Below are 19,482 nucleotides of genomic sequence, written 5' to 3' on the forward strand. Positions count from 1 at the left end.
CAATTAGCAGCGGCTAGGCTCCAACTGTGACTTTCTTGGCAGTGGCAAGTCTACGTCTACCTGCTACTTGCGGTGGTGCCCTGCCTGGCGAGTGCCGTCCTTGGCACTCGAGGGGAAGTTCATTGAACACCTTCGTGGATGCAGCCTATTGACAAACTGTTGCTGCCGTTGCTGCCGTTGAAGGAATGTCTGTGCAAACCTGCCAAAATACTCACCAGAGAACCCTCGCCCCTCCCCTTGCGATTGAAACAATTGGCATTGACTTGCCTTCAATATTTGCACATGCCACACTTGACACTTGTGTGTGGCCTTCTCTACCGCTGCTCCGCTAACCCACCACCCCTTGTCCTAGTGGTAGGTCTCTCTCTGTACTCCAGTTAGGCGCAAACAGTGGGCGATTCCACACAATTGGGGCCCGGCTATTGGCGCAGCTGTCTTGACAATCATTCTGCAAGCGCAACTCCAATGAAAATGATACAATACCGAGGACAGAGCCTTAAAAACGATTAGGGTGGGGGCGTGGGGAGGGAGTGGTTGGGGTTGGGGTTGCCACGGGGTTGAGTGGGTTGCTTACAGTACAGTTCTGATTGACCCTAGACCCACTGTGCCACGTGCCCAGGAGGAGGCAGCAGCAAGAAAATCGAAGCCAAAAGCAGCAACGAAAGTAAAGTTTTGCACCCCTCTCCGGGGGTGTGGGGGTGGTGGGCGTGGGAGGGTGCGTTGGATGAGAATCCCCTTTTGTCCCGCACCGCTCCCCCTGCTTTTCTGCTCGAATGAATTTTAGAATTCGCCGCATTTTGTCTCTCAAACTATGTGCAATAATACAAGCAAGCCCCCCACCCCCCTCTACACCTCATCCCCTCTACAGCTCTAGGAGAACTAAGAAGAAGAAGAAGATGAAGAACAAAATACGAAGAAGGAAGAAGAAATTGCCACAAAACGTGCTTCTAAGTTATTTTTCATTTGCCACGCTTTGCGCAAGCTGGCTGACCCTCTGCCACAGTCTGCCACAGACCTTATAGCCAAACGCCACCACCCCCACCCTTAACAGAGTAGTTAGGCAAAAGTAACAGCAGCAGAAGCACCAACAATAGAGACACAGCGAAGGAGAGAGCGAAAGAGAGAGGGAGTGCGGAAGCTGGAGGAGGGAAGCCCCATTTTAAGATTTATGTCGGTGATTATTTCTAAGTTTTTGTGCGCTCAATGCTGGCCATTCCCCCGCCCCCTGCCGCTACTCTTCTCTATAAAGAAGAAAAGGAAAATGCCGAAAAAGGAAAAAGGAAAACTGTAGGATCTGCACGATGGGGGCCAGGTGGGGCAGGTAGCAGCAGGGCAAAGGAGCCACAGCCAAAGGAGCCCCCTAATGCTAGACGAGGTCGGTCCCTGGGCCAGAGATAATTCCAGCAAAACCAGCGATAGAGTGCGATAGAGATAGTTGAAGAGAGTGAGAGAGAGTGCCAGAGAGAGAGGCAGAGGCAGAGGCAGAAAGAGCAAGACAACTTTTAGAAAATGTTAGTTTTGTGCAAAGTCCTGGGACGCCGCGCGGGTTTTACCTCTGATGCTGACTGCCGCCTGCCTGCCTGCTTTTGTGGAAAGTTTTTCAACATTTCAAATGCCCAACGCAGCCCTCAACCCCTTACCCTTTTTTGGGGGGAGGGGCAGGCGCTAGGTGGGTGGGTGGCTGGGGGTAGGGTGGCGTAGGGAAGCTGGCGGGAAGGGTCGGTTAATAGTTCCACCTTTTCTTGCTGCTGCTGCTGCTGACAGGTGAAACACGCTCTCTCTTTCGCTCGCTCTCTCTCTCGCTCTCTCTCTCTCTCTCTTGGCTTCTCTCTTTGTTGTCTGCATAAAAAATCGAATCTAATCTATCTAATGTGCTGCTGCCCTTCTCCGCCATTTTCATGGGCCCATTTTCCATGTTTTTTTTTGTTTTTTTTTTTTTCTAAGCACAATACTATTTTTGTATTTTCTTGTATTATCGCATTTTCTTGTATTTTCCACCTATCCCCCCACTCCACTCCACTGCCATTGCTGCTGCTGCTATTCTCGTTGCTACATTTAAAATGTTTTATTTGGCCATTTGTATGTTTTATGGCATTCCTTGTTACCAACTGCCGCCACAGCCACAGCAGCATGGGGGATACGCTGATACTCTCACGGATGGAAGCAACGGGGGACTGCCATGCAGCTTTTGGTTCCAGTCCAAGGACTGGCCACAGGCACAGGTGCACTGTCTGATAGCTGTAGCATAGAGCATTGCTTATTCGGTGTTTTTGCCTCACTTCCTTCCCTGCCTTCCTTCCTTGGCTTGCCATTTTTTGTGCCTTACTTTATTTAATTTATGGCCCCCCCCCCACCCGCACACGGCTTGCAGCGAGGCAGCGAGCGACATAAATAAATAATTGAAGCTTTATAAATCTAAAACATTCGCTAGAAAGTAGTTGATATTTCCCCCGACACCCCCCTCTTGCTTTTTCTGCCTAGGTGTGTGGAACGGTGTGGGGGAGGGGTGGGGGGGTAATGCTTATCTGTGACAAACTAAACAGAATTTCATTTGATGTTCCCTTTCGGCAGCCACTCTCCTCCCTCCACACTGCCCCTTCACTATAAATCCCCCCCCCCCCCCTGCCTTACCATCGCCAGCCCGCATTTTTTTATTTTCAAGCATCTTTGCTCGTGGCCTCCCCCCTCCTGTTATTCGTGCTGCTGCTGCTGCTTCACTGTCAAGTTTACTTTCGTTTTTAGTCTGCCGTATGCTCATTCATTCAACCATTCATGGAGCTAGCTGGAAGGGCTTTGTGTGGTGGGGGGAGAGGTACATACAACGCAGGGGTAGGGGCAGGAGCAGGGGCAGGGGCAGGGTAGCTGGAGCTCAAACTTAAATGCGACCACTAAAAAAGGAGCGAGCTGCAGACAGTCGGCTGGGGCTGGGGCAGTGGCAGTGGCAGGGGGTAGCCAGAAAGCATGAAAAAAGCACGCACTTCCACACACACTTCCACACACCCACACACACACACACACACACTCGCACACATACACAGAAAAAGGTACGATATTAAAAGTAATAATAAGTGCCTTTAGAAAGAGACAGCAAGAGTGAGAGAGAACGAAGAGAGTGAGTGTAGGAAAGGGGTGGGGGGGACCACCCGCACTTAGATATTGAAATGAGTATTTTTTTTTTTAAATATAAAAAGGATGCCCCTCCTACCCTAGACACACACACACAGACACACACTCACACACACACATACATATATCCCCCTAATATCCACTTACAACAACAACAACAACTAATACCAGCGACGTCGACTGAGGCAGAGGCAGAGGAGCAGCACAGCATAGCGACAGCGCAAAAAACCAATGCAAAAGAAATATATCAACCCTCGTGTGCTTTTTATTTTCCAAAACTTACTCTCTCTCGCTCGCTCTCTTCCTCTCTCTCTCTCCCTGTCACTCTCTTACTCTCTGCAGCGCTCTTGTTCTGTCCCTGTCTCTGTCGCTCGCCTTTCGTTTTCATTTTTTCAGCATTTACTTTTTTTCGCTCCCCCGCTCCCTGCTCCTTGTCCTTTGCCAACTTCTACTTCTACTGCTGCTCCGCCGACTGCTTCCTTCCTTTCGGTACTTAGTTTTCTGGTTCTGCGTCTGGGATTCTGGGTCTCGGTCGTGAGGGGGGACCCCCCAACCATCCATCTATTCACGGGGCTCCACGCGAGCTCCACGGGCTCGCAAAAAAAAAACTCTCTCTCTCCTCTCTAAACACGGGACACAGCGCCCCGTGACAAAGGCTGTGATGATGGGCCGGGGGGGAGGGGGTGGTACATACCTACATATACATATAAATGTACGACCTCGCCACTTATCATATGGAAAATGCACTGAGAGAAATTTGAAACAAGTTCGGTTAGTGATCGAAGTCGAGAGAAAAGTACAGTCTGTGCTCGAAATATCCACTTAAAACTCTATTTGTTTCTCGCTCTCGCAATCAATGCAAGTGCAAGAAACTCGAAAATCTTTTCGGCACGTTCGGTTCGTCCTTTGGTTGCAATCATTCGTGTTGTGTTCCGTTTCCATACCCGAAGTTCAGCAGCAGCAGCACATGATCGAACACGCACATCGAACACGCTCATCGAACATCCAAACAGAATGTTGGATCGAACAATTTTGTTCGTTGCACTGCTGTAGGCTGCGTTTGAGTTCGATCATGAGCTCGATCGTCCACACTGCCATGCATTTTCACATCGTAGCTTGCTCAGATTTCTCGCAGTGTAAGACAACATCTAAAAATCACCTTTTCTCCACTACTAATTCCGCTTATCCCGCTGCCGCCGCCGCCGCCGCTGCCACCGCCGCCTGCACTTGTAAGCCCTTGCCATGCCGCTGTCGCAGTCAACGTCTCTGCCTGCGACACACACACACACACACATAGAGCAGCAGCAGCAGGAGCAGCAGGAGAGAGGAGAAAGCACAAGATGAGATTGTTTAACTACGAAACACGTAGTTAAAAAACGAAAAATTGAGACCCGCAAAACGAAGATACTCGCTACAGTGGGGCAGGGGCAGTGGCAGGGGGGGTAGGTGCAGTGGTGGGTTGACAACGGGTAAGTACGCGCTGCTAACTAGCGACTTTGACAGAGACTGCGACTGCGACGGCGACGTCAAAAATTGAAAAAATACAAACACAACTACAATAACAGCGACAGGAAAGCGCGACTCTGTCTACGTCTCAGCATCAACACCACACACACACACAGTCAGCGACACACACACACGTGCAGAGGGGGTGGTGGTTTTGCCTTGAAAAGGAAATTTCGCGCAGCAAAAATCTAAAGCGAAATTGCGGCAGCTCCCTGCTAACGAGTAGGTGGACGGCGCGGGTTAGGTGGAGGGGTACGAAGTGTAAAGTAAAGAAAGAAATGGTGAAATAAAAACCTTGTTTCCGCGCAAGTTACAAGAGTACAAACCCCCCGCGTTGCCCGCACAACAGCCAACCACCCACAAGCAGGCTCAGGCTCCCCTTTCGCCTAAAAAAAAAACTAAGCACACACACACACACACAGCCTCACCTTGCTCCAAGAGCATAAAGAAAGTTGTGATATTTGCTAGCAATAAAAGTAGTAATCAGTGGAGGGGCGCAGGCAGCGGTGCAGGGGAACGCCAACGTCGCTGTCGACGAGTTAGAAAGAGATGAGCATTAGAAGAAGGAGCAACAGCAGCAGCAGCCTCAGCAGCAGCAGTATTTCGTAGCAGTGGGGGGTGTACGGGTGGTTTGGAGGCAATAAATGCGCCGCGTAACGAGAACTTTTCATTTTATATAATTCTCGAATTCGGAGTTTAGATTTTTTTTTTCTTTTCCGGCTGCTTGCCTTGTTTGTTCGTTTCTTGCTCAGCTTTTTATTTTTGCTGAAATTTTTTCTATAAAAATCGAATTTTTAAGTGAATTTTCTTTTGCTGCCCGCTTACTGCTTACTCCTCGCTACACTCTTCTATATTTTTCTGGATTCTGGTTCGTCTTAATTCAAGAAATTCCAACTCGTATTCTTCTCTACATCTATCATCTATCGCTGTCTTCTATCCATGAGGATCCAGGAGATATGTCGCTAAATTTTGGGCGTAGATATGTCGTTAGGGCCTGCCCGGAGATATGCCAAGTGTACACCTGTTTGATTTCTTACTACTTTCTTTTTTGATATTCTTTTTCTCTAATTTTTAGGCTATTTCATGAGCTAAAAAGAGGGTAATCCTCCATCGGATATCTTTTATAGGGATTTAATTATCAACGGGGGGCATTCGCTCTCAGCTGCCAAGGTTCTTTATGCCTAAAACTCAGGCAAGTTTGGAGGTTTATTAAGTACGTTTTAATATTTACAGCAGCGAAGAACGATCTAGGGAAGAGCCCCTAGAACAAGTCACAGTGTATTAAATTTGTTTTGTAAGCATCTAAAGAAAATAATAATTACCAGGTATCCTAATGTCGAGCAACGTGTGCCGTTGCGACTGGTTTTTTGTTGTGCTATGTTTCATTTCATTTTGGAGACAGTTCCTCAGACTTGAATGCTGCCACTGCTCCACCGCTCCTCTGCTCTGCTCTGTTCTGTTCTGCTGCTGATGCTCCTCTACTCTGCTCTGCTGATGCTCCTCTCCTCTGCTCTGCTGCTGTGCTGCGGCAGTTTTTTTGTATGTTCAAATTAGGAGAGCGACATTAATTTTTTAGAATTGCGCGTAAGTGTTGTTTCGAGCAGGAGCAGGAGCAGCAGCAGCAGCAGCCAGCATTCCCGTTCGCGGGAGCTTGTCAAAGTTTGCGCTGCCGCCAGCAGCAGCAGCGCGACGACGAAAGGGATTCAAGGCTGTGTATGGTGGGGTCGGACTGGGTGGGAATGGAGGGGGTGTGGGGCTGGCGGCGAATGGCGATGGCGGTTTGGGGCACTCTGCGCGTTGGGCTTTGTGTAATGTGTAGTAAACGCGCGTGTCTGTGTATGTAGTTGTATTATTTTTTACGAGCGCGATATGTTGTGTAAAATAGCAGCAGCAGCAGCACCACCCACACCCATACCCCCCCTTGCGATACCTTGAATTTTTTATTTTGCTATGCGTCCAACAGCCCCCCAAAACTGCTCGGTAAAAAGCGTTAAAATATATTATAATGTTGCGAAAAATGAAGAAAAAGTCCACAGACAATGCATGAGACCACAGCTCCAGCCCCATTAACACCCACCCCCACTCCCCACTCCCCGCTCGTTCACACCCGCGTACCCGCGGCTGGCACTAAATAAAAATGTATTTACAAAAATTTTCGTGCTGTGTCCTGCCACTTATTATTAACTTTTTTTTTGTTGTTGTTGTTGTTGTTGGTCTGTGGACTTTTCATTCGCTTTTCATTTTCCACTTGGTTATGCGCTTGAGAGTGCGAGCGCGGGTCAGCGGGGTGGCCGGGCTGGCAGGCATAGGTTGATTATCGCCTGGCAACAGCCAGCGATCGATGCCGGGAATGGAATGCTTAAACCCCTAAAATGCAATGCCTAATAATAAGAGCGGGTTATCTATCAATTAGGAATGTGGACATGCATGCATGCATATATGCCTCATCCCCTCAGCCCTTAGCCATCCACCCCACCCCTGAACGTATCTTCCTTATCCACCCCCCTCTGTCCCTTTGTCCCTTTGGCCACTGGAATTACTTTATGTGACAATTAAAATGCATTTTCCTGAAAAATGAAAGCCCCATGAATAATGGCAGAGAAATATTTGGCGTCATGCGGATTTTTTTTTGCCCTATACATATAATTCCCAGACTTTTTTTACCGCAATATTTTCACAAACACACACAGAGTCAGGGTATGTGTGTGGGTGTGGCAAGATGGGGGTGGGGAGAGGGGTTGTAGTCCGGCATTTATATTTGCCTATGTAATGATTTTTTATTAAAAATAAACAAACAAAAAAAAAAATAGAAAAGCATCAACGGAAAAAATCGAATGTGAAATAAAAATCAAGCTACCTCTCGCCCCATCTCCCCCACCCTCCCCCTCTCTCTCTGTCCATCTCTTTCTGACCAGTATCGAAATTTATCGATGAAGCGCCATGCATGGGGGTGCATGGGGTAAAAAAAAACGCAGTCAAATGAAATGTTAATTTTATTTTGATGTAATATTTAACAGCGACGCGTCGTGGCGTCTCGACGCCACCCCCGCCACTCAACAGGGGCGTGGGGACAGGGCAAAATTGGTTGCACACAGGAACACATATGGCGGCGGCGGTGGCAGCGGCGGATCTGTCTGCTGGCAGCTGACATTTGCTAACAAAACAATGCAAAATCACTGCTCCAGTCCAACATCGGTGCCCCTCACATGGGTGGTGGGGGGTACAACTGCCAAGGCCCAACCCCTCGCATCAGGACCTTGTTCGCCATATCATCCTGTCAAATAATCATAACAGCATCAGCCCAAAAGCCCGTGCAACAAAGGGCAGGCTCTAGTGGAACGTGACGTGGCAATAGCAAACCATCCAATGCTCCATTCAGCAGGATGGGGGTTGGCTTCCACGCGCTCGTTCTCTGCAGGCTCATGGGACTAATCTTCGCCCGAAGATGCCCAGAAGATGCGCTACATATCACACCTGCTTCTAGCGTAGAAACACACAAAATTAGAAAGAATGCGTAACGAGCAAGAACAAAGTGCTGCAATGAAGCGAAATTTTTTGCAAGCAAAAAATGTAAAGCATTAAAAATTAGCTAAAATATAATTATGGCTCTTTCCTTCTGCTTTTCTTTGTTTGTTCTTTCAAAGCTATGATCAGATCAATATGTGCACCATTCATTTATGGGGTATTTCTATCTACAAGAAAAATGCTTGCAATTTTTTGGCGCAGCTTGTGCTGTTTGCCTTGTGCTTTAAGTCGCTGCATAAGATTGAATCTGTTGCCCCAAAGGTAAAAGTATTCTATGGAAATCGGGACATAATCCCTGAATTTTTTCTCCACCACTCACTTTTGTCCCTTTGTCCAGCCTTCAGCCGACTAATTGCCTCATAAATGGTAATGCAAATCTTTGGAATGTCAGTTTTTCTTTTTTTTAATTTGTTGACAAAAAAAAATACATGTGGGACTTACATACATATCTTCCAGTGCGGTGGGCAGCAGCAGAAATCTGCCTCAAAGCATTCATTAATGACGTCCAATGAAGGATGGATGCACTTCGGATTTTTATTTTCCTTTTTTTGTGCTGTGTATTCTTGGAATTTTAATGCGCGTCAATTAGTTGAGGATTGTAGGGACAGTAAGGACCTGTCAAAGAGCATTAACGGGCCCACGGGTCAAAGGTACTGGCCATTCAATGAATGTTTTTTCAATCGCATCATAAGTCCAACAGTTGGTGGATGCCTTCTTCGTTAAGTCCTTCAGGATGCGCGGATACCAAAAGAGTATTACCACAATGTTTGTCTGTGTGTGTGTGTGTGTGTGTGGTGGTTGGGCTAATATCTACCCATGGACATGCAGCTTGCATTCAATGTGTTTTTCCTTTTTGTGCAGCAATTCCTGTGGGTGGGAATGCCAAGGACAACGCTTTGCTGACTGAATCTGAAGCTGAAACCATATTCTAAGAATAACACCCACACACACATTAATATTGTACTTCCTTGGCATTGAGGAACCCCTGCCCCACACCACACCCCTCACCGTTCAGCAGAAATAGGCTCATGTACAAGCAGCACTTACGTAGGAGTAGAGACTGCTGCGCAAAGCCTCGCAAATGAATGAACGAATGAGCAAGCAACACACACACGCACACACATATGTATAGATATATATATTCCACATACATATTCATGTATGCAAAAAATAATGTTAAAAACTGTAGGGGGGGTGTGTGTGTGTGTGCGCGAGCCCCAAACGACATGCTAAAAATTTGTATAGAAAATTAGTTAAAAAATTACTCCGCAGACACGCGCACGCATGATGTTGTTGCGTGTGTGTGTGTGCGGGATGGTGGGGGGGTTGGAGAAGGATTTTGGGGTTTTTGAGTTTACATATGCGCACACACACACATACTTTGATGCACGCGCGACAGAGAGAAAAGTAGAAGAGTCTTTCCTCGCGTGCGCTCCACCAGTTAGACACACAGTTGGCATTAGTGGGCGGTGTTAGAAAGTGCGCGCATCACCCCCATCACCCCGCCAGCACTCTTTGCACCCCACTGTTCCTGCCACACACACACACACACACACACATAGTGGTGTTGTGGGGGTTGGGGGAGCCATGTACAAATTTTAATGTTTAGAGTCGCTCGCGCTTAAAGTTTGTCATAAAGCACCCCATTAAAAAAAGGGCGAACCGTGAACTCCATGGCGGTACATGGAGCATAGAGTGGGGTGGGGTGGGGGATATATGGGGGGCATGCTTGAAGGTAGTAGATGCTGGCGAATGCTTGTGGTAGTGCGGGAGGGGGGGAGTGAGTGAGGGAAAGTGAGTGAGGAAAGTGCGTTGAGAGTGAGAGAGAGTAAGAGCTAGAAAGAGAAAGCTTCATGAAATTAAATACAAATGCGAATTAGAAAAACTTGTTCCCTTTTTTTCGGTTTTGTGCTCTGCCAGAGACCCAATCCCTCCCCCACCCCCCTGCTCTCTACCAGCCCCCCCCCCCCTCACTCTGTACATATGAAAAATTAAATTGGCTGCTGCCGCTCAGCCCCGGCCCCCTTCTGGCCACTCAGTCATGACGCAGAAGGAGGAGGATGACGCCGACGACGACGCCGTCGACTGACTGCAGTGACTGTCACTAACAGACTAGCGCGGAATAGGGATGGGGGTGTGGGGGTATAGGTTTGGGGAGTGGGTACACACGCACATGCCAGCAGAAAAAGCGAAAAACTTTTGCCGAAAAAGAAAGTGCTTTTGCGTAGAGGGAGTGGAAAATGGAGGAGCAGCAGGAGCAGGAGGAGAATGATGATGCGTGGGCACCCCTTTGGAGGTGGGTCTTGCGAAGGGTATGAGTGTTATGCTGTGTAGAAGATGGTAGGGCAAATGAAATGTAGGGTAGGGTAGAGCGGGCATAGGAGTACCCCCCCCCCCACAACAAATTAAAACAAACAGAGCCAAAGCAGCAGCAGCAGCAGCAGAAGCATTGAAAGAAGACTGAAAGCCAAAGAATGAAGCAAAAGAGTCGCAGCATCAAATGCACTAGAACTGCCGTACTTACCGTACTACTTATTAGGCCATTCTGCACCCATAAATAGGATAAATTTTTAGCCATTGATTAGCATTTATTTACAGCAGAAAAGATTCAAAATGATCATCCCTGAAAAGGAATAAGAAACCGCAATGATCATCAATGGTAGAAAAGGGACCAAATTGGAGATAGATCTTGTCACAGATTCCTCCATTTGTAGCAGTTGGATAAAATGATAATAATAATTATATTATATTATATTATATTATATTATATTATTATATTATATTATATTATATATATTATATTATATTATATTATATTATATTATATTATATTATATTATATTATATTATATTATATTATATAATATTATATTATATGAAATATTATATTATATTATATTATATTATATTATATATTATATATTATATTATATTATATTATATTATATTATAGTATTATAGAGCAAAGCTAAAATTGCAGATTTAATTTTTATTTCTTTCTCTGATGCTGCACCTTTCTTTAGCTGATCTTCTCTCTGCACTCATCTAAGGACCCAAAAGTACCCAGAGTACCCAAGACATTCTCATCGAAAGAGCAGCCAAAGAAATGTAAAATTATTTTGGCAAAACGAATTCCAAGGGGGCGGCGGGGCACAAATTAAAAAAAGGAAAACTTCGCTGCCGCCAGCAGCAGCAGCAGCAGCCAGGAGCAGCAGCTGACTGACACAAGTGTGGGTGGGTGGCTGTGTGTGTGTGTGTGTGGTTGGGTAGTAGGTGGTTAAGTGGGTGTGTATGGGCGTAGGGGAGGAGGACAACTTGCACGCACCACGACGCACTTTTTCACAAATACATTTGCAATTTATGTAGCTTTTTTGGGCTTTTGGGCTCTGCGTCACGCGAAATAATAAAAAGGGGAGCAGCACACACACACACACACAACACACAGAAAACAGCGAGAGATGAGATGAGCCCCCTCCCGCACCACACACACAACACACACAACACACACACACACACAGTAGGCAATGTTCGACAATGTTCTTTCTATATGGTTACATATTCATATGTGGGAGTGGGAGGCAAAGAGCGCGAGAGAGAGAGAGTGACAGAGACAGAGTTTATATAAAGCCCCAACGAAAAAGGAGAAACGCAACTTTTTTAGCCTGCCCCTCCTCCTCCTCACCACCACATAGTGGGTGGGTGGGTGGCTGGCCCCAAACTTTCTTCTGCAATACTCTTTTCCATGTGGCATGTGGCATGCAGCCCACACAGTGCGCTATAAATGTATGCGGCATGTGCATTATATCCCTGATCCGTGATACCCACTCCCTGCGCCCTGCTCCCTGATCGTGGGTGCAGCTGTGTGAGTGAGCGAACCCTTTTCGAGGGTATTCAGCAATTCGGCTTTGCCACATGCCCCCCGCCACATTCCCTACTTATTTGCTGTTTGGACGTTTTTTTTGTTTTCGCTTCCCTCTGTTCTTTTTGTAGTTGTTTTTGGCAATTAACCAAAAAACCAACCCCAACCCCCAACCCCCAGCCCCACAGCGCGCGCAAAAAAAAAATGAAGAAAATATCTACCTTCACCGAAGGCTGTCACACGCATGCTTTTTGGATGCCACCCACTAGCGGCGCCCCTCCCACCCCCTTAATGCCCACCCACTTGAAAATTTTTAAATATTTTTAACTGCTGCGCTCCGCTTGAGAGCTCTGTCGAAGCGAAAGGGGCTGGGACGGGGGGCTCTGCTGTGCCCTCTTTCCCTCTCTCTCTGTTTGGTTAATATTTTTCGTTCGCTTTCTATGTGTGTGTGTGTGTGTGTGTGCAAGGGTGTACATCCCCCTCCCGCCACCGCATGTGCGTAATATATTAACCGAAAAATAAAAAGAAATACGAGGAGCCGCCAACAAAAAACAAAGCCAACAAAAAAGTAGGTGGAGCTGCTGCTGGCTGCTCTGACACTTGAAGCATAGCTCTTTAGCTACACATACACACACACACATACACCATACACACATACACTATACATATACATATATTTAGTGGATGATGTGTGTGCACAACTTTTTTTTTTTTTGGTGCGAGGCACATAATTAATAATTGGATAGCGACTTACCAATACAAATGCCACAAGAGCAGGCGTGGCAGGCGGGGGCAGGAGATGGGTGGCCGGATGGCCGGGTGGCAGAGTATAAAAATCGTATATGCACCGCTCCAATGATAAATATTATTACTCGTATCTATTCCTCTTTAAAATCCATTTAATTAGCGTAATTTCAAGGCTTAAACGGTTTCCCTTTAACAACATTTATTTCCTGCATCTTTTCAGATTCAGATTCAGATTCCATTTACCAGATTTCACATTCTGATTGCGCAGCATTCGTTTGCTGCCATAAGGATATACGCAGATCAAGCAGGTGAGTAAAACACACACTCTCAATGGCTGCTCAAACTGCTGGCAGATCGGGGTTCACTATTATGCCGGGTACGAAGGAAACTAAACGTCTCTCTTTTACACAGTAGCTTGGCAGTAAAGCGATTTAAATGTACCTCTCCAAGAGTATCTTCGCAGTAAAATATGGGTGGATTTTCTTGTCTCTCCAACTATCTATTTTTTCTTTTTTACCGCTTGCTCTATGCTAGTGAGATTTTACTCAGAAAAAAAAAAGCCCAGCCTGCAGCCTTGTAGCTATTGAAGGGCATCCACATACAGAGTTTCGTCACTTTATTCTTTTAGAGTAGAATTATTCCTTTATTTTTCCAAATTCATTAATCAATTTACATCCATTTAAATAATTTTATTAAATCTATTCGTGAAAGTAAAATGCTGTAGAAATTATTGTGACAGCAAGTTGCAGCTACAAATGTATCTGCAAACGTATCTGTATGTGCATTATATCCCTGAACCCTGATCCCTGATCGTGGGTGTAGCTGATCGGAGCAGATTTCGGTATTTAATTCCGCCTATGGCAGACAAATTTGTGCTGATCCGAGAGTCAATTTCCAAGATTTACCTGCAAAAGATATTAAAAGAATGCGTTACACAAAATTTGCATTATTATCTTTTGAGCTATTTAGCAATTTGCTTAATATAAAAAATTTAAAATTTAAATATTAAAAATTAAAAGATTAAATATAAAAAATTAAAAATTAAATGATTAAATATAAGAAATTAAAAATTAAAAGATGAAATATAAGAAATTAAAAGATTAAATATAAAAAATTAAAATTCAAAAGATAAATAAATAAATAAATAAAAAAATAAATATAAAAAATTAATAATTAAAATATTAAATATAAAAAATTAAATATTAAGAAATTAAATATTAAAAGATAAAATATCTAAGATGCAGAAATACGTAGATCCTTCTTGTTGCATAAACTTTTAAGCCTCATTTAATTTCATGCTTCGCTTTGCTTACAGATTCCCGATCCCCAGATTCAGTTTGTGAGCATTCGCATTCGCTTTCGCATTTGCATTCCACAAACCGATCACAGCCGCAGGTGAGTAGATGATCAAAAGATGCTGCAACCTTTAACAATTCCCCACTGGAAAGGGTTTCTAGGCAAATAGAGAACATTGCTCGGTGTTCGTATAAAGAAACCGGTCTAAAGCACACAGCACACAGCAAGGCAAAGCATAGCATAGGCAGCCCTCATGCCACACACGAGGGATGGCACACACACACAGAAATATACGCACCCCTGTACGGGGCATGGGGCATGGGGCACGGGGTCGGGTCGGGTTGGGTCGGGTTGGGTCGGGGCATGGGACAGACACCACACCGTATGGTAGAAAAGCTATTCCTATTGGCTAATTACTACGACGACGAGGCTGAAGCTGAGGCTGAGGCTGAGGAATTACTCCACTCAGTCGCCTTCGAAAAAGTGTAATCTGCATACGGGATGGTATATCTGCATCAGTGTGGGTGTGTTTGTGTGTGTGTGTGCGTGTGTCTGTATGTAATTTAAAGCAAAGTCTAAGAAAATATGCGGAAACTTTTTTGTGTGGGCGGGAAAGTACGTAGAAGCGGGGGGATGGGAATGGGAAATGGTTGCAAAGATGAAGCCGAAGAACTTACCATGCACCCCCCTACCCTACCCAACCCTACCCTTTCCCTTCTTAAGTATGTGTGTGTGTGTCTAAATTATATGCAACGAAAAGCAGCCAGCCATCAACTGGAATCTACGAATATTGCATCTGTATCTTTGTATCTGTCTGCATGCCAATGCGCGAGAAATCTGTCGAAGATTCGGGAGTAATGCAACAGCAACAGCAACAGAAAGAGGAGCAGTAAAAGGGGCTAGAGGAGGAGCAGTAGAAGGGGCAGCAGCAGGAGGGTCTGGTGGAGGAGCAGCAGCGTCACAAGAAATCTCCTTGAGCGCCACATGCAGCTTAAATAATTTGTCGCATTTGCCGGTTGCCTAACTCCCCAAAACCGCCAAGCCATCATCCCCCAACACCTAGGCCACCCCACCCACCTACTGCCATTCACCTCCTCTAATCCCCCCCCCTTCCCCCTCATCCTATCCACCTTCGCCACCTTCTTGCTGCCTTCAATGAACTACGCGAAACTACACAACGAAGACATCAACATTCACATCCTCATCCACACAGTCTGCCGCCTTCTACCGCCTGCCGCCTACTGCTATCACCCACCCGTCGCTCCCCCTCTAGTTTATGCTCCAGCTCTCTCTCGCTCCGCACACACACACACAGTTGTAATCTCGCTCTCTTTCTCTGCTTTCTCTCGCAACGAAAGAAAAAGAAAGCAGAAAAAAAATACTTCGGGGCGCACTTGTTGGCATCTCTCGTCTCGTCTTTTGCTCAGAGAATCCTCTCCTCTTCTGCGAAGGCAGAAGTTGGCCCAGGGGGGTTGGGGGAGTTGGATGCTGGCGCTGCGTCGAGGCGCTACTGGTGGGTACTTTACTTGATGATTATGGCGACGATAATGATGATTGGAATGGCTTTGAATGGCGTTGAAAATGAAGATTGCGTGTAGTAGATTTGCTCTCGGGGCTCTCAGGGTTTTGGCTGGGGCTCTCGGATTCGGGGCTCCCTTCCGACTCGCTGCCTGTCTGTGTTTGTGTGTGTATTTTTGTGTCCTGTTTTGTGGGGGGGGGGGCATCTGTTTGTGTGGGTGTATTTTTGGCGGGGGGTCGTCTTGATTTTTCGGCGGGGGTAATGCGTCCAACTACAGGCACTATCAGCATTTGATTTTATTACGCTCATTTGCTATGCGCATAGTTCCGAGAGTGTTTACTGTGTGTGCGTAGGGTGGGGAGTGGGCAGTGGGAGTGGGCAGTGCGGGGGTATGTTGACTGTGGTAGGGGTTGCGTGTAGTAGGGGGTGTTGGGCTGTTTTAGCGTCTGTTTTCGCTGGCTGCCTCTATCAAAACTATGGCCTAAGCAACAGGATGGTCTGGCAGCGTACAGTGTGGTCCGCCAGGCATCTTCTTGCGAGTGTTCCGTGCCCCCAGCACCCCCTGACAACAAAAAACTTTGACCTGCTGCGACAGCAGCGACTGAGCCGCTGGCAGCGCCGTTTGCCGCATTGTTGTCGTTGTCGTTGGCATCGTCTTTCGGCCTCGTGACAATGAAGGCCACGGCGACTTTTGCCGGCTACACCCCCCCCGCCCCATTGCTTCTCCTTTGATTCTGCTGTTGCTGCCACAGCCACTGCCACAGCCACTGCTGCTGCTGCTGTGGCTGCTGTCCAGGCCATCGCTTCAGCTTCTTGGCCAGTTTTAGTAGCCGTTAAGACGTCGTGGCTGCCTCAACGCCGTGTCTCGTCATATTGTACGTGATTTCTGCTCTCTCTCTCTCTCTCTGTCCCTGTTGTCTGTTCTCTGTTATTCGTAGTCCTGTTTCGTCGTCTCTCCTGTTTTCTGTTCGTCCTGTTGCTGCCTGCCGTCGCTTTTGCCCTTGCTAAGGATCTTCAGCGCTAAGGATCCCCCAGTGGATCTCCTGTCTACCTAGAAATGTTGCCTACTTTTTGGGGGTGCCACAACACTGCAAAGAGAAGAGAAGGGAGAGAAAGAGTGGGAGCGAGGAGAGAGAGAGATGGAGCCAAAAAGACAACAAATTAAAATTTAAAAAACTTCTCTCTCCTCCCACACACACACACACACACACACCACACACACACACACACACGTACGATATCCTTTTTATTCGCTTGGTTATTTTTGTGCGTCAATTTCCCCTTTTTCCATGGCATGCCGCGACGCTGCTGCTCTGCCGTCGCAGCTCTGCCCTTGCACGTGTGTGTGTGTGTGTGTGTCTTTTTATTTTCGTGCTTTTACAAATTTTTGTGTGTGTTTTCTTTTTTTCATTTTTCGTTTCGCGCTCTTTTCCGCTGCCTCTCGTCGCGATTTTTAAAATTTCCTTCCCACTATTGGGGGTTGTTTGTGTGTGTGCTCTGTGTGCTCTGTGTGTGTGTGTGTGCAGCGCCGCAGCAGCAGCAGCGGCGGCAGCGGCAGCAGAGGCCGCAGCATGCAGTGGGGTTGGTTACGGGATTTTTTCCTACGCCGACGAAACACACACACACACGCATTCCGCCTCCTGTTTTTTCGCTTTGCTCCTTTTTTTCTGTTTTTTTTTTTTTTGTTTTTTATTTCTTCTGTTTTTTCTGCTGCTGTTGGCTGCGCTGCCACCGCTTTTGGTTTTATCATTTTTCGCTTTTTCCTTTTTTCCTTCTTTTTGTTTTGTTTCTGATTTTCCTCAACACCGCCTGCCACCCGCCCCCACCCCCCCGGCCAACGATGCTGCTGCCGCTGCGTTGACGTCGCAGTTGGCTTCGCAGCGTCGCATCCTTTTTTTCCAAACGCTCGCACGCAGAAAAAAAGAGCAAAAATCTCTCCTTTCTCTAGCTCTCTCTCGCTCTATCTCTCTTTCTCGCTCTGTCTCTCTGCCTCTCTCTCTCTCTATGTGTGTGTGGGGAGGTGGGCGAACGCTGCAGCAGCAGCAGCAGCAGTGGCAGTGGCAGGGGCTGAAGGGCGGCTGGTTGGGCGGCCGAAATGAGTAATGAGTGTTTAGTACGCCGTTTGGCGGGTGATTTTTATGTGCGTCGTCGGACACAAGTGGGTTGGGCAGCCGGTAGGGGGAGGGAGGGGGGTTAGCGGCAGAAGCAGGGCCGGACCGGCATCTGCCAGCCAGCCTGAAAAGCCGCTTGGCCGTGTTGCAGCAGTAGCCAGACGGCAGTGAACGACGCGAGAGTGCAGCAGCAGCAGCAGCAGCAGCAAGCGGCAAGCCGTGTGTGGCACATAGCATAGCTTTTGGCGCAAAACGGAATGCCCCCGCAGTTACCCCCCAAAACTGCCCCCGCCCCCGTCACCCCCGACAACTGTACGTGTACCTGTGCTGCTGTATCTTTATGTCAGTGTGTTTGTGTGTGTTTGTGTGTGTTTTAGTGTATCTGTGTGTCTGTGTGTAAAATGACTTCAATTGTGTGCTAAATTTTCTATTTCATTGTCGCGTGTCTTTACGCGCAGCATCCCAGCCGCTGTCAGCCTCTGCCCCTACCCACCAACTCCCCTTCCCCATCCCCTTCCCCCCACCTCACTGTCTCAGCCTCCTGCTCGCCTGCTGGCCTGCTGCTTTCTCCACCACCAAAACAAAGCTCCAGCCAGCGGCAGCGTCGTCGTTGTCGTTGTCGTTCATCCTTCGTGGCTTCGTGCCCGGCGAAGCCTTCGGCTTTTTGGGCTTCGGGTTTTTTTTTTTTTTGTTTGTTTGGTCCTGCTGCCGCCGCAGCCGGCGCTGCTGCTGCCAGCGATTTGCCGACTTGCGGATTTGCCGCTTCCACAGCGTTTGGGCTCCAGAAATAACGTTAGTTGCTGTTTGTTGCTCGTAACGTGCGCGTGCTGCGACGCGGACTGGAACATACCCTGAACACAAAATTAAAACAAAATATAAAATACAAAAAAACACAAAACCACATCAGAGGTCTACCCACAAAAACAAACACAAGAAACCGAAGAAAATAGACCCCCCCCAAACTTCATTTGGCTCCAAAAACTCCAAAAACATAAACAGAAGTGAAATTCCGAAGGAGTCTAGGATCCCACAGAGTCCCATTCCCGCCACTGCCCACAGCCCCAGAAGACAGATCCCCTTAGATCTCTAGATCATTCTAGTGGTTCGGTGTTCGCGTTCAACATACTTTTTTTTTTCAAGTGCCAATCCGCTGAGACTGTTACACAAAAAGCAACGAAAAGCTACAGAGAGACACAGAGATTGATTGATTGATTGATTGATTGATTGTTGATTGTTTTCATATTTTTTGTTTGCGTGAAGGCGAAAGAGAGAACCAAAAGAGAGAACGCGGCAAGCCAAAGTGCTAAAAAATAAAAAAAACAAAGGAAATATTGTGCAATATTACGAGATATTATTCCCCCAACCACAACAAATGCTGGAAAAATCTCAATATTATATGTAGACCCTAAGAAAGCCCTCTGCACCAATCCAGTGATCCAAGTAGATTGAAAAAGAGCAAACGAAAGAATCCCGTGATTCAAAACTGAAAACCCAGAACCAGAAATCCAGCAACAGAAACCGAAAAAGAAACCGTATCAAATACGCGTATTCCCCAAAAAAATAAAAAAAAAACGCGAGCAACTTGCAACAGAAACTCAGAAGCAACAACAGAAACAAAAACAGAAGCCAGAAGACAAGTGAAAGTGAAAGTGCAGGCAGCCAGCCAGCCAGCCAGGAGTGGAGCGAGGACTCGAAGAAAGGGTTGCGCCCGCCCAAGCTGCAGCTGGGCACGTGGAGACAATGCCCAATGCAGGTGTCCTGCTGCCACCAAAACACACACAACACACAAGAAC

The 19,482-nt window shown here is 46.9% G+C and overlaps 1 long non-coding RNA gene across 1 annotated transcript in view; it reads right to left on the reverse strand.

Annotated features, from left to right (window-relative positions):
* Positions 1-19,482, reverse strand: part of LOC121405229 — a 45,576-nt gene that overhangs the window by 14,376 nt on the left and 11,718 nt on the right. The window contains exon 2 of the long non-coding RNA XR_005968431.1: positions 12,771-13,668. This is a non-coding gene — a long non-coding RNA (uncharacterized LOC121405229). The remainder of the gene's footprint in view (positions 1-12,770; positions 13,669-19,482) is intronic.

Source organism: Drosophila obscura, unplaced genomic scaffold (assembly GCF_018151105.1).
Source record: "Drosophila obscura isolate BZ-5 IFL unplaced genomic scaffold, ASM1815110v1 contig_84, whole genome shotgun sequence".
Classification (NCBI taxonomy): Eukaryota; Metazoa; Arthropoda; class Insecta; order Diptera; family Drosophilidae; genus Drosophila; species Drosophila obscura.